At 41.5% G+C, this 15,048-nt stretch overlaps 1 non-coding gene across 1 annotated transcript; it reads left to right on the top strand.

Annotated features, from left to right (window-relative positions):
- The first annotated feature begins 13,939 nt into the window (after positions 1 to 13,939).
- LOC127116058 (small nucleolar RNA R71) lies at positions 13,940 to 14,046 on the top strand. The gene has a single exon (XR_007801045.1). It is a non-coding gene; the product is annotated as a small nucleolar RNA R71 (small nucleolar RNA).
- The last annotated feature ends 1,002 nt before the right edge of the window (positions 14,047 to 15,048 follow it).

Raw genomic sequence — 15,048 nt, 5'->3', positions numbered from 1 at the left:
TTGCCCCTGTGATCTGTCTGAGGAGGAAGGATCCTTTTCAACACCAAATCTCCGACCTGGAAGCATCGAGGACGCACTTTCTGATCAAAGGCTCTCTTCATTCGACTTTGATACAACTGCCCATGACAAATGGCTGCCATTCGCTTCTCTTCGATAAGACTCAACTCATTGAACCTTGTCCGAATCCATTCGGCTTCGTCTAACTTGACATCCAACAGGACTCTTAGAGAAGGAATCTCCACTTCGACAGGTAGGACTGCTTCCATACCATACACAAGGGAGTAAGGGGTTGCCCCAATCGACGTACGTACTGAAGTACGGTACCCATGCAAGGCGAAGGGTAGCATCTCATGCCAATCTCTGTATGTGACGACCATCTTCTGCACAATCTTCTTTATGTTCTTATTTGCCGCCTCAACAACGCCGTTCATCTTAGGGCGGTAAGGGGAAGAATTATGATGCTGAATATTGAAGTTCTGACACAACTCCTTCATCATTTTGTTGTTGAGATTAGAACCATTATCAGTAATGATTCTTTCGGGAATCCCATAGCGATAAATGATTTCTTTCTTGATGAAACGGGCAACCAATATGTCTGGTGACATTCGCGAACGATGCTGCCTCGACCCACTTGGTGAAATAGTCGATGGCAACAAGGATGAAGCGATGCCCATTGGAAGCGGTCGGCTCAATATTTCCAATCATATCAATTCCCCACATAGCAAAAGGGTCACGGCGAAGACATCACATTCAAAGGATTTGGCGGCACATGTACCTTATCAGCATAAATCTGGCATTTATGACACTTCCGAGCATATTTGAAACAATCAGATTCCATGGTCATCCAGTAATAACCCGCTCTCAACAATTTCTTAGCCATTGCATGTCCGCCGGCATGAGTACCGAAGGAACCTTCATGAACTTCCTGCATTAACATGTCCGCCTCGTGTCTGTCCACGCATCTGAGCAAAACCATGTCGAAGTTCCTCTTATACAGCACATCGTCTTTGTTCAAGAAGAAACTGCCTGCCAATCTTCTCAAAGTCTTTCTGTCATTGTTGGATGCCCCTGCAGGGTACTCTTGATTCTTCAGAAAGCACTTGATATCGTGATACCAGGGCTTGTCATCGACTACCAGTTCAGCAACAAACACATACGCGGCCCTGTCAAGGCGCATCACATCGATCCTGGGAGCATGGTTCCAACGAATTACCTTGATCATGGAGGATAGAGTAGCAAGAGCATCTGCCATCTGGTTCTCATCACGAGGTATATGATACAATTTTACTGTTGTGAAGAAAGTCAACAGTCTTCTCGTGTAATCTCTGTAGGGGACCAGAGTGGGCTGGAGAGTGTTCCAATCACCATTCACTTGATTGATTACCAGAGATGAATCTCCGAAGATGTCCAGAGTCTTGATTCTTAGATCAATGGCTTGCTCAATACCCAAGATATAGGCCTCGTACTCAGCTTCATTATTTGTGCACTCAAAAGTCAAACGAGCGGTGAAAGGCATGTGGGCACCTTTCGGAGTTGTGATGACAGCGCCGATTCCACTTCCTCTAGCATTGACAGCCCCATCAAACAACAAAGTCCACTTTTCGTTTGGATCAGGTCCCTCCTCAACAACTGGCTCTTCACAGTCTTTCATCTTGAGGAACATGATGTCTTCATCTGGAAAATCAAACTTCATCGGCTCATAATCATCAATCGGCTGCTGAGCAAGATAGTCTGACAGAATACTCCCTTTGATGGCTTTCTGGGATGTATACTGGATATCGTACTCTGTCAGTACCATTTGCCAACGAGCCACCCTTCCGGTGAGAGCTGGCTTCTCGAATATGTATTTGACTGGATCTATCTTGGAGATCAGTAGGGTTGTGTGAGACAGCATGTATTGTCTCAATCGCTTAGCAGCCCATGCAAGTGCACAACATGTCTTCTCAAGCATTGAGTATCTCGACTCGCAATCTGTGAACTTCTTACTCAAGTAGTAGATGGCATGTTCTTTCCTACCTGTCTCGTCGTGTTGACCGAGAACACAACCCATAGAATTGTCAAGTATTGTCAAGTACATAATCAGCGGTCTCCCTGGGACTGGAGGCATAAGGATAGGAGGATTCTGCAAATACTCTTTTATCTTCTCGAAAGCCCTTTGACAATCTTCATTCCACCTGATAGCCTGATCTTTCCTCAGCAATTTGAAAATTGGCTCACACGTGGTTGTTAGGTGAGAGACGAACCTTGCAATGTAGTTCAACCTCCCTAAGAAACTACGGATTTGCTTCTCTGTTCTTGGCTCAGGCATTTCCTGTATTGCTTTCACTTTATCAGGATCCACCTCAATCCCTTTTCCGCTAACAATAAAACCCAGCAATTTTCCCGATCTCACCCCAAAAGTGCACTTGTTCGGATTAAGTCTCAGTTTGGATTTCCTTAACCGTTCAAACAACTTCTGCAGATTCACCAAATGTTCTTCTTCTGTCTGAGATTTGGCAATCATATCGTCCACATAAACCTCGATTTCATGATGAATCATATCATGGAACAGAGTCACCATAGCTCGTTGATATGTTGCTCCGGCATTTTTCAGACCAAACGGCATCACCTTGTAGCAAAAGGTGCCCCATGGGGTTATGAAAGTTGTTTTTTCCATGTCCTCTGGTGCCATCTTGATTTGGTTATAGCCAGAAAAGCCATCCATGAAGAAGAATACCGAGAACTGAGCTGTATTATCCACCAAAACGTCGATGTGAGGTAATGGGAAATCATCTTTAGGGCTAGCTCTGTTCAGATCCCGGTAGTCGACATACATCCGTACCTTTCCATCCTTCTTAGGTACTGGGACGATGTTTGCAACCCATGGCGGATAATTGGTGACTGCTAGAAACCCTGCATCCAACTGCTTTTGCACTTCTTCCTTTATCTTGACAGCCATCTCTGGTCTTGTTCTTCTGAGCTTCTGCTTGACCGAAGGACAACCTTCTTTGAGAGGCAAGCGGTGTACCACGATGTCTGTGTCCAGCCCGGGCATGTCCTGATAAGACCAGGCGAAGATGTCAACGTATTCTTGCAGCAATTCAATCAGCCCTTTCTTCACATCATCTCCCAAAGCAGCCCATATCTTAATTTCTCTCTTGGCGTCCTCGGTGCCGAGATTAATCACTTCAGTAGGCTCTTGATACGGTTGAATGACTCTTTCTTCCTGTTTTAAGAACCTGGCAAGTTCTTCAGGGAGTTCACAGTCTTCATCACCCTCTTTTTCAGCTTGCAAGATTGGATTTTCAAAGTCGAAGCGAGCCATAGCAGAACCGTTATCAATAGGATCCGGTGACGTGCATCTGCATGAGTGATGGTATGTGCTTATGAGTGTGAAAGAAAAAAGTGGAAACTAAACAAAACATTGCCATTTTTTTTATTTTGAAAAACTGCAAAAATAGAAAGACAGGGAACGAAATATTTGAATGCAAAAAGACGTCCTTTATTTATGATAAAAAATGCAAGTGTCACATAGATGAGCCCTACAATGAGTCATTATGCCCTGGGCGGAACGTAAGGCTTGGACATGCATGAATAAACAAAGAAAATTACTCCTTCAGAAAAGTGACTTGGACAATCTCCTCAGAAGACCAATTGTTGATGACTTCACCCGGGATCCTCGGACGCACCAAGTTGTCGATGTCACAATCACTATCCCCACCCTCTTTGTTGACCGCAGAGACTAAGTTGACTTCTCCTTCAACCATGTTAACATTTGCCCCACCATGTTGTGGCATGGGATTATTAACGACATTCGGAGCTGGTGCAAGGTCGATGGCCTTTGAATCTATGAGGTCCTGAACTACGTGCTTAAAAGCTTTGCAGTTCTCAATGTTATGGACAGGTGCCCCAGAGTGGAAGCTACACCTAGCGTTGGCGTCGTAACCCACCGGAAGCCTACCGACAGGGGGAGCCAGAATGCGCAATTGCACAAGTTGTAGTTGTTGAAGACTAGAAAGCAACTGAGCGTACGCCATTGGAAGGGTGTCGAAACGCCGGTCCATCATCCTTTGCCTCTGTTGATAGGCGGGTCTGTTACCCGGTTGTTGCTGCTGTTGGTACTGAGCTGGTTGAAGTTGTGGTTGTTGTTGTTGTAGTGGCGCTGCAGTTGGAATGGTCACAGCCGCAACATACGGTTGCTGATGATAGTTCTGAAAGTTATTCCTCCGGTTATCCCTGTTCTGATAAGAAGATATGGCACTTGCATCCCCTTCTCTCCTCTTCTGTCCCTGAATGAACGACTTCTTCACCCCTGATGAAGATCCACCTCCACTCTGGGTCTTGTATGTCTTCAGGTAATTCTTCACCCTCTCTCCGGTAGAGACTACATCAGCAAAGTTGGAGGCATTGCAACCCACCAGGCGCTCCAAATAAGGTCCGGGCAGAGTGTTCATGAACATGTTAGCCATTTCCTTCTCCAACATAAGAGGTTGAACACGGGAAGCTGTCTCCCTCCAGCGTTGAGCGTATTCTCTGAAGCACTCATTGCTTTTAAGAGATAGATTTTGAAGTTGATTTCTATCCGGAGCCATGTCTGCATTATATTGATACTGCTTCACGAAAGCCTCCGCCAAATCCCTCCAGCAACGGATGTGGGCTCTATCCAGCCTCATGTACCATTCCAAGGATGCCCCAGCCAGGCTGTCCTGGAAGAAGTACATAAGTAGCTTCTCGTCATCAGAGTATGCAACCATTTTACGGAAATAGGCTTGCACGTGAGTTTTGGGGCAAGAGCTGCCATTGTATGTGTCAAAGACCGGGACTTTGAATTTTGGTGGCACTCTCACACCTGGGACCAGCCCCAAGTCAGCAACATCTACTCCCAGAGGATTCTGTCCTTCCACAGCTTTCAGCCTCTCCTCTAATCTTCTAAACATGGGGTCCATGCCATGGCCCATGCCAAAGTCTTCCTGAAGTAGGGGGAATTGATCGTCCTGATCATCATGGACGGGCTGTTGATCAAGGTTGACATGTGGGATCGGGATAGGCCCCGGTCCATTGGGTCCATTAACCTCTCCAGCTGGAGGATCAGTCAATGTCTCTGGTTGAGTAGTAGGGGGTCCCTCTGTACCAACAATCTAAGCTCCTGCTGTCCTTGGGCCACCCCTTGAACCAAATCCATGAATTGGGTCATGCGGATCCTCATCTCAGCGAGCTCTGCTTGTACACCTTCCATTGCTCTTTGTTGATTCCTTCGGGTACCGTATCGGTGGATTCTTGAATCAGCTATCCTGCTGATGGAACACCAAACAACTGAGAACACTGCGGCAACACCTGTTACGCAAGACATGCTATTGATATGCAAATGCAATGACATGTTTATCAGTTCCAAAAAGTATTCTACCCCCTTGATTCCAGTCTCACATTTGATAAACAGTGTAAGAAGAAAACCCCAACTAGAATCAAGAAGAAGATGTAAACCCCCTAGAAATGGATAAACATGTGTTAAATGATATGAATGCAGAATGATGTGATGCAATTATGTGAATGCAATGCAGTGGTATGTCAATCAGGATGGATGTATCTGCTTGAACATCTGTCAGGTTGCACTGTCTGAAGAGAAAACCACTGAAGAATATAATTCAAGATCAAAACTCTGCTCCAGAAAACCGGGTTGGTTGGAGGTTAAGGTTTCCTGAATTTAGCCCGCCCCTCACTGGTAGGTTCTAAGAACAGAAGTTCATCAACTTCAGCCCTCCAGTCGCGAATAATACGTTTACCACTGAAGGTTTGGCATTATTACGGGACAAAAGACCTCCACTGACTCCCCTCAACAGGAAATCCTAAAGCAAGTTCCCAGTCTCGGGGTCCTCGGATTGAGCAGCGAGAATGCGCCCACCAGAGCTAACATAATCACGTCTCGGAGGAGAGGCCTCGACTGAGTTCTCGGGAAATGGTCACCAGAGTCGACGATTTCTAGAGGAACATCCTGCCGTTACGGAACACCCGTAGGACATAATATATCCAAAAGAAACCTCGTCTGGGTGTGGTTTTTCATGAACGACTTAACGTAGCAACACACCACGCAAGCCTCATGATTATCCACTCTAAAACCTGTGTGTACACTCAAGCCTGGGTAATGGGCTTATCTCTCATAGAACACCCCATCCCAACAAACAAACAAACAGATCCAACAGATACAACAGATGCATGCAAGCAGGTAAGCAAATAAATTTACAAAAGCATGAACACCCAATAAACAAGAAATCACACAAGCTAGGAGGGACTCGCTTAGGGAAGATGGACCAGCAAGAGGTCAACTTCTTAGTTTCCCCAGCAGAGTCGCCAGCTGTCGCAACCTGAAAAATACAGTGCGCGAAAAAACAACCGGCGAAATAAAATGACAGAAGAGTCGCCACCGTGCGTTATTCATCCCAAAGGAGGGAAAGGAAACGCTCGAAGTAAACCTGAAAAAGGAAAGGACAAGACGGGGTCTCGCAACCAAATCTTAGGTTCGGGAGTCGGTTATGCGAAGGGAAGGTATTAGCACCCCTACGCATCTGTAGTACTCTACGGGATCCGCTTTTGTAGTTCTTGTCTAAAGGGTGTGAGTTTATCTTGTGCTGTTTACTAAAAAAGGGTTAAATGAAAATGACTCGCGCGGATGTCGCATCCACTGCATACGTATCTCATCTGAATATGAGAATCAGAGTCTTCGTAGCTCGGCTGACCTATGGGTTGGGGGATGTGTGCTCGCTAAGACATCGCGTCTTATGCCTACGTATCTCATCTGGAATGAGAATCAGAGCAAGTCGTAGTTCGGCTAACTACGGGGTTATGAAGTGGGTTTTGGACGAACGACGTTACTATGCAATCTACCAGATGGTCGACCTTTGGAGACTTACTCACCTGTAGTAGAAGGAGTAAACGTGTGTTTAGGAGAAGAAAAATCAATGAAGGGTTAGGGTTTGGTGAACTCATGCAAAAAGGCAGTCCTTGACGAAGGAACCTGTAAAAAAAAACACAAAAACATTGCCTCCTATCGAGGTCTTCCAGCTAGGAAAGCAGTAAAATGCGGGAAAAATGTAAAAGTACCACGCGGATAAAGATCCGAAGTAACAGCAGTTAGAGGAATAGGAAACCCAGGGATCCTTCCAAGCTAAACACCATCAAAGAAAGTGAGTCAGTACAGGTAATCGGAATGAAACCTCCAGGGGGTATCCCACAAATAAAGTGGAAAATCACGCAAGTTATCCCTGCAAAAGTCATGTGAGCCCTCACAAAAACTCAACAAACAGGTTAGAGACAAAAAAAATAGGGTAATCAAGGGTTGCCCCCAAATCAAAATGTAACCACATGAATCATGCCATTAAAATTCACAAAAAAAAGACATGCATCAAAAGGGTATCAAATTCACCCATAATACCTCATACATTTAGAGCATTCAAATTAAAGGCATAAAGATGATGGATATAGGGCAAACCTAATTGGAGAGCTTGATTGAAATTGAGTTGCACCCGTGAGGTTTACAAAACAATCTTTAGGATTTATATGAGGCAGAGGTGATTTTGTGCAGTTGAGTTCCCTTCAGGGTTTGGAGGCTGCTCTGAACTCTGTTAGCTCTTCTCTCACTATCTTTTTCCTCAGGGTAATAGGAATAGCATGCATGAATGTTTCACTGAAACTCTAGTATTTATAGCCTAATATTGGTAGCTTAGTGGGCTTTTGAGAGAGGTCCAAGTCTGAGATTTTTTCTTTTATTTATTTATTTATTTATTTATTATTATTATTATTATTTATTTATTTTTAAATAAAGTTTCTTGGATCTAATTCTTATTGACATGATGGAATGCAATGTATCTAATGTTAAATGACCTAAAAATGAATGCATGCATGAGGTGTAAAGCGTATGCTTCCAGGAAAAATGAAGGGTAAACTTTGGGGTATTATAATAAGTAGTCTGAAATCCAAGCAAGTCACCGAAACGCTTGTGGTTGAAAGTGTACTTTGTCACAAACAACCTGAAATTAATGTAGCCACCATCACTAGCGCGGCCAACATAGGGCTCGTAGTTCAGCGAGCTCAAGAACTCCAAAGTGAGGTTCCTATAAGTCACGTGCATCGCTTCAGTATACTCATCCCATTGCAACTGATTGCACAAATGCCTGACACTAAACTCAATGCCTAATGCTTCCATGCAGCTTGAATCAAGATATTTGGTGGGCAGCATTGGACGCTAGGAAAACATTAAGTAGCGTTGCTCCTGTACTGGGTCAGGAAAGATCACTGGCATAATGTCGAAATTCTCCATCCTGAAAAGTTAGGTTAAAAACATAGGACACCTGAAATCGCAAATATTGTAAATGTTAGTATATGTATATATATATATATATATATATATATATATATATATATATATATATATATATATATATATATATATATATATATATATATATATATATATATATATATATATATATATATATATATATATTATATATATATATATATATATATATAGTAAAAGTAAAGTAAAGTAAAAGAAATCATGGGTTGCCTCCCATGCAGCGCTTGTTTAACGTCGTTAGCTTGACGATTCGAACTTCTGGGTTAGGAAAGATCACTGGCATATTGTCGAAATTCTCCATCCTGAAAAGTTAGGTTAAAAACATAGGACACCTGAAATCGCAAATATTGTAAATGTTAGTGTATATATATATATATATATATATATATATATATATATATATATATATATATATATATATATATATATATATATATATATATATATGCCTGACACTAGGCTCAATGCCTAATGCTTCCATGCAGTTTGAATCAAGATATCTGGTGGGCAGCATTGGACGCTGGGAAAACATTAAGTAGCGTTGCTCCTGTACTGGGTCAGGAAAGATCACTGGCATAGTGTCGAAATTCTCCATCCTGAAAAGTTAGGTTAAAAACATAGGACACCTGAAATCGCAAATATTGTAAATGTTAGTATATATATATATATATATATATATATATATATATATATATATATATATATATATATATATATATATATATATATAATATATATATATATAGTAAAAGTAAAGTAAAGGAAAAGAAATCATGGGTTGCCTCCCATGCAGCGCTTGTTTAACGTCGTTAGCTTGACGATTCGAACTTTATATATCAGAGGTAGGAATCGGAGGGTCGACCAGAGTATGGCCAGGGCATTCTATGGGGATGTCACCTCCTTGATATTGCTTCGGTCTTTGTCCATTTACCACAAACGGATTATAGGAATTGTTCCGAATTTCAACTGCTCCAGATTTTAGGATTTTGGAAACCTTAAAGGGGTTTGTCCATCTCGAACGCAGCTTACCTGGAAAAAGTCATAATCTGGAATTGAAAAGGAGAACAGAGTCGCCTATATTAAAGTCCTTTTTCACAATCCTTTTGTCATGCCATGCTTTGGTTCTTTCTTTATATATAATGGCATTCTCATAAGCGTTCTGGCGGAGTTCCTCTAATTTATGGATATCAAGAATTCGCTTCTCGCCAGATACTAGGTAATCCAAATTCAGGGTCTTGATGGCCCAATATGCTTTGTGCTTAAGTTCAAAAGATAAGTGGCATGACTTTCCATAGACTAACTTGTATGGTGTAGTTCCAATAGGGGTTTTGTAAGCAGTTCTGTAAGCCCACAATGCTTCTGTTAGCTTTTCAGACCAATCTTTTCTGGATATTGAAATAGTTTTTTCCAAGATTTGCTTAATATCTCTGTTAGATACTTCCACTTGACCATTAGTCTGGGGATGATATGGTGTTGCTACTCTGTGTTTTACTTCATACTTTCTTAAGAGTTTATCGAATATCCTGGATATAAAATATGATCCACCATCACTTATGACAAGTCGTGGTACTCCAAATCTGGGGAAAATATTGTTTTTAAACATCTTGATGACTACTCTTGTGTCGTTGGTGGGTGCGGCTATAGCTTCTATCCATTTGGACACATAGTCGACGGCTACCAAAATATACTTGTTTCCCATCGAAGATGGAAAAGGTCCCATGAAATCAATACCCCAAACATCAAATAATTCCACTTCTTGGATGTTCTTCAAAGGCATTTCGTCGAGTCTTGAGATGTTTCCAGCGTGCTGGCACCGGTCACATTGGACAATATAAGTATGGACATCACGACATAGTGTTGGCCAATAAAGACCATCTTGAAGGATCTTAGCCTATGTCTTGGATGTGCTTGAATGTCCACCTTAGGGTGAAGAGTGACAATGCTCTATGATATTTTTAACTTCTTCTTCCGGGACGCAACGTCGAAAGATGTTATTTGTTCCTATTTTAAAAAGGAGTGGTTTGTCCCAATAGAAATGTCTTATGTCTTTAAAGAACTTCTTCTTTTGTTGATAATTGAGGTCAGGTGGTATGATATCAGCGGCTAGATAATTCACAAAATCAGAGTACCATGGTACTCTGCTAATTTTTGAAACTGTCCCAAAGTTGTCTCTATCAGGTTCAAGGGGAACGGTATCTAACTTGGCTATCAATCTATCATAGGTGAAATCATCATTTATAGGTAAACGGTCTGGCTTCAAATGCTCTAGTCTGGAAAGATGGTCAGCAACTATGTTTTCTGTTCCTTTTTTGTCTCGAATATCTAAGTCGAACTCTTGTAGCAAAAGGATCCATCTGAGTAACCTAGGTTTCGCATCCTTTTTTCTTAGAAGGTAACAGATAGCTGCATGGTCTGTATAGACTATAATCTTAGATCCGACAAGATAAGACCTAAATTTATCAATTGCAAAAACTACAGCTAGGAGTTCCTTCTCTATTATTGTATAATTTAGTTGAGCGGAATCTAGGGTTCTACTAGCGTAATATATTACATGTAATTTCTTATCTTTTCTTTGTCCTAAAACAGCTCCTATATCAAAATCACTAGCATCACACATTATTTCAAAGGGTTGAGTCCAATCCGGAGTTTGTAAAATGGGTGCTGAAATTAGTGCTTGTTTTAAATGATTAAAGGCTTCGATACATTTTTCATTGAAAATGAATTCAACGTCTTTCATCCGAAGGCCGGTCAGGGGTTTTGTTATTTTAGAGAAATCTTTGATGAAGCGTCGGTAAAAACCGGCGTGTCCAAGAAAACTACGGACTTCTCTAACTGTCTTAGGAGGGTTAAGGTTTTCTATCACTTCTATCTTTGCTTTGTTGACCTCAATGCCTCTTTCAGATATTATATGTCCTAACACTATGCCTTCTTTAACCATAAAGTGGCACTTCTATCAGTTTAACACAAGGTTAACTTCTACGCATCTCTCTAGGATTTTCTCAAGATTAATGAGGCAATTCTCAAAATCGAACCCACATACCGAGAAATCATCCATAAATACTTCCATAATTCCGTCGAGATAATCTGCGAAGATTGACATCATACAACGTTGGAAAGTAGCTGGTGCATTACAGAGTCCAAACGACATTCGTCTGTAAGCAAACGTTCCGTAAGGACATGTGAAGGTTGTTTTCTCTTGATCCTTGGGGTGTATGGGTATTTGGAAAAATCCAGAATATCCATCCAGATAATAAAAGTAAGAGTATCTGGCAAGACGCTCAAGCATTTGATCTATGAATGGAAGGGGGAAATGGTATTTCCTAGTTGCCTTATTGAGCTTCCTATAATCTATGCGCATACGCCATCTGCCTTCTATACGTTTATCCACACGCTCGCCCTTCTCGTTCTGCACGACTGTGATGCCTCCCTTTTTAGGTACCACATGTACAGGACTTACCCATTTACTATCAGAGATTTGATAGATTATACCAGCTTCTATCAATTTAAGGACTTCCTTCTTTACCACCTCACTCATTACAGGGTTGATCCTTCTCTGATGCTCTCTGGAAGGTTTTGAATCCTCCTCTAGCGAGATCCTGTGCATACACATGGATAGGCTTATACCTTTTAAATCGGAGATGTTGTATCCTAAGGCAGAGGGGTATCTTCTTAAAACATTCAAGAGTTGGTTTGTCTCGTCTTGGTTTAAGGTGGAACTAACTATTACTGGGCGGTTCATTTCTTTATCCAAAAACTCATATCTTAGGTTCTTGGGCAATTCCTTAAGTTCTTGAGCTGGTTTTTGAGAGTTTGGTGAAAGGTCTTGAGTAAGGTCCAAACATCCGTTAGTGTGAGGTTCCATTTCCTCTAGCTCGTCATCTTTTTCATTCGGGTTTCAAAATGGTTTCATCATAGGTCCTTCTTGATCAAGTTCCCTTATGCACTCATCTATGATATCAATCGCGTAACATGTGTCTCCTATGATTGGTGCCATCAGGAACTTTGAAAGAATAAACTCTATCTTTTCATCTCCTACTTCGAAGGTTAATTTTCCTCTTTTAACATCTATTATAGCTCTTGCTGTTGATAAAAAAAGGTCTACCTAAAAGGATAGGGATATTGTCGTCTTCCTTGATATCCATGACTACAAAGTTTGTCGGGATATAAAGTTGACTGATCCTAACTGGGATGTCTTATAAAATGCCTACAGGATACTTAACAGACCTATCGGCTAATTGGAGGGACATCTTAGTTGGTTGTAATTCTCCTAAGTTTAACCTTTTACGCACAGCTGAGGGCATTAAACTCACACTAGCGCCTAAGTCTAGGAAAGCTTTGTCGATCACATGACTCCCTAAAATGCAAGGCATAAAAAAACTCCCAGGGTCTTTCTCCTTCTTAGCAAGTTTATTCTCGGAAATAAAGTTGCATTCCAAGGGTTTGGGATCGTCAAGCCTACGCTTGTTGGTTAAGATGTCTTTGAGAAATTTGGCGTAAGATGTAATTTGGGTGATGACTTCGGTGAAAGGAATCTCTACATGAAGCTTATCTATTACTTTTATAAATTTTTGGTATTGGTTATTGATTTTGGTTTGTTTAAGTCTTTGCGGATATGGGATTGGTGGTTTGTACGGGGGTGGTAGTTTGTAAGTTTTATCCTTGGCTTCTCCTTCTTGGTCGGTTTATTTTTCGGGTTCCACTGGTTCTTCTCCTTGGGTTGTAGGTATATTTTCTTTAGAAGCTTTGGACTCGCTCATTGCTGGGTTATGAGGCCCTTCGTAAGCGGTCCCACTTCGTAATGAGATAGCGTTAGCTTGCCCTCGAGGGTTGAGTTGAGGTTGTCCAGGAAATTGTCCTCCAGGTGTAGTTTGTGGGGCTTGGTTTTGTGCTACCTGTGAGATCTGGGTTTCAAGCATCTTATTGTGAGTAATTATCTGATCAACCTTAGTCCCTAATTGTGTTATCAGTTCGTTTACGTGAATGTTCTGGTTTAGGAATTCTTTGTTTTGCTGAGTCTGGCCTGATATAAAGTTCTCCATGATCTTCTCAAGGTTAGACTTCTGGGGCACAACTTGCATAGGTTTATTTGGTTTTTGGGCTTGATAACCTTGTTGTCTTTGAGGTGCATAAATTTGGATAGGGTTCTGGTTTTTATAGGAAAAATTCGGGTGATTCTTCCATCCAGGGTTGTAAGTGTTTGAAAGTGGGTTACCTTGGGCGTAATTCACTTGGTCGGTGTTCAGGTCATTCAAAAGGTTACATTCTGCTGATTCGTGTCCTTTAGATCCACAAAGTTCACACTCTATGTGGACTACCGCTGCGGTGTTAGTGTTTGTAGAAATATGTTCGACCTTAAGGGCTAAAGCATCCATTTTCGCCTGTATCATGTCCATAGAGCTTATCTCATGTATTCCACCTTGGGTCTTCTTTTTCTCTACTGATGCTCGTTCAGTTCCCCATTGGTAATGGTTTTGGGCCATATCCTCAATTAGGTCACAAGCTTCATGGTAAGGTTTGTTCATCAACACGCCACCAGCGGCAGCGTCGATGCTCATCTTTGTGTTATAATGGAGTCCATTGTAGAAGGTATGAACGATCAGCCATTGTTCTAGGCCATGGTGTGGACAGACTCTTAATAGCTCTTTGTATCTCTCCCAAGCTTCAAAAAGTGATTCTCTTTGGTTTTGAGTAAATCTAGTTATTTGGTTTCGAAGAACAGCAGTCTTACTAGGGGGAAAATATTTAGCAAGGAATACTCTTCTAAGGTCTTCCTAGGTAGATATTGAGTTAGCTGGAAGTGAATCCAACCATGAACGTGCTCTATCTCTGAGGGAGAAAGGAAATAATCTTAAACGAATCGCATTAGGTGAAGCACCGTTGGATTTAAAGGTGTCGGCCAGTTGGATAAAGACTTTTAAATGTTGATTTAGGTTCTCAATAGCGAGACCCGCGAATTGGTTCTGTTGCACTAATTGCAGTAAAGATGGTTTTAGTTCGAAATTGTTGGCAGGAATGAGGGGTTTACTATACTAGAACTAGGTTCCTCATCAGAGGGTTGGGAAAATTCCTTAAGAAGTCTCCGGTCGTGATTCTCAGCCATAACTTTCTTAATTCGGATGAGTAAGAGGCGTGTATGAGTGTAACGTTCGGGTTCCGCTAAGGGATCTACTAAATTTCTGGTACTACGGGTTTTTCGCATTTACCGACTAATAATGCCTTAGTCTAGACGGTGTAACGACAGGGTACGAAATTTGACGAAGTTGGTCCCCGACAACGGCGCCAAAAACTTAACCACAAAGTCTGTCGGGATATAAAAGAATATCGATCGCACAGAGACCAAATCGTCAATCTATCGATTACTATTGTTACGATGTTTATCTAAGGCGGTACAAAAGAGATATTGATGTCGCAAAATAACAGTAAATAAAGGAAATGATAAATACAGTGCAGATAAAGATAGGCTTGAATGTAATTCACGTCAGTTAAACAATGATTCAATTGTCTAAATAGAACTACTTATGGGGCAATATTTTCTGCTCTTGAAAAGAATCCATTTAACAGGAACTGTCGCTCTCGCGTATTCAGAACCGAGTTTACCCTTAAATTAAGGCCTTTTATTGTCACTTATAAAAGGTGCGCAGAATGCTAAAGTAGTAAACTTATTTTTAAGAAATAAGACTCGTAAACTTAGTTGAAAAGTGATTTTGATTTGGAAAGTT

This window comes from Lathyrus oleraceus, chromosome 1, assembly GCF_024323335.1.
Source record: "Lathyrus oleraceus cultivar Zhongwan6 chromosome 1, CAAS_Psat_ZW6_1.0, whole genome shotgun sequence".
Classification (NCBI taxonomy): Eukaryota; Viridiplantae; Streptophyta; class Magnoliopsida; order Fabales; family Fabaceae; genus Lathyrus; species Lathyrus oleraceus.
Note: the sequence above shows the minus strand (reverse complement) of the source record. Positions and strands in the feature narration are given on the sequence as shown.